Source organism: Arachis ipaensis, chromosome B3 (genome assembly GCF_059453495.1).
Source record: "Arachis ipaensis isolate K30076 ecotype BB chromosome B3, ASM5945349v1, whole genome shotgun sequence".
Lineage (NCBI taxonomy): Eukaryota > Viridiplantae > Streptophyta > Magnoliopsida > Fabales > Fabaceae > Arachis > Arachis ipaensis.
In genome coordinates, this window is record NC_142438.1 from 81,623,622 (window position 1) to 81,624,664 (window position 1,043).

The window sequence follows — 1,043 nt, forward strand, 5'->3', positions numbered from 1 at the left end:
TCTACCCCCTTCTTGCTTTTGCCTTGTTGGTTGTATGACAGGTAGAAGAAGCGGGACTTCAACTTCCTTTGATTCTGAACCTGAGAGGACCTTCCTTAGATTAAGGAGGGAAGCAAGAGGAAAGAGAGTAGTTGGTACAGAGAAAGAAGAGGAGTATTTTGAACCAGACATGGATGAGAATATAGAGAACCATCATGAAAAAGAAGCTCACAACCATGGCAGAGAAGGCCCAGTGCATCATGCTGGGCAAGAGAGAAGAGTTCTGGGATCTTACATCAATCCAAACCCAGGAAACTGTGGAAGTAGCATCCAAAAGCAAACCATACATGCCAATAACTTTGAACTTAAGCTACAGCTCATCACCCTTGTTCAGAACACCTGTTTGTTCGGAGGAGGTGTCCAAGAAGACCCCAATCAACATCTAACCACCTTCCTGAGGATCTGTGATACTGTGAAGTCTAATGGTGTTCATCCTGACAAGGCATCTAAATGGCTGAAATCCTTCCCGAAGGAGAGCTTAACAACCTGGGAAGATGTGGTAAACAAATTCTTGGTGAGATTCTATCCTCATCAAAGAATCAACAGGTTGAGAGCTAAGGTTTAAACTTTCAGGCAACAAGATGGTGAGACTCTCTACGAAGCATGGGAGAGGTTTAAGGATCTGACAAGAAGGTGCCCACCAGATATGTTCAATGAATGGGTACAGCTACACATTTTTTACAAAGGCCTTTCTTATGAATCAAAAAAGGCAGTAGACCACTTATCCGGGGGATCTCTGAACAAGAAGAAGACCATTGAAGAAGCCATAGATGTCATTGAGACTGTAGCCGAGAAAGACTACTTCTATGCCTCTGAAAGAGGCAACACTAAAGGAGTAATAGAGCTAAACAACGTGTATGCACTGCTGGCCCAGAATAAGCTGATTACCAAGCAGCTGGCTGACCTTACCAAGAAGATGGAGAGGAACCAAGTAGCAGCAATCACCACCTCATCAGCAACTCAAGAAGGAGTAAATGCAGAGGCAGAGGGTGATCAGGAACAAG

At 44.2% G+C, this 1,043-nt stretch overlaps 1 non-coding gene across 1 annotated transcript; it reads right to left on the minus strand.

Annotated features, from left to right (window-relative positions):
• Positions 1 to 583: 583 nt before the first annotated feature.
• Positions 584 to 690, minus strand: LOC148571326 (small nucleolar RNA R71). Its single transcript, XR_015908382.1, has one exon. It is a non-coding gene; the product is annotated as a small nucleolar RNA R71 (small nucleolar RNA).
• Between the last annotated feature and the right edge of the window lie 353 nt (positions 691 to 1,043).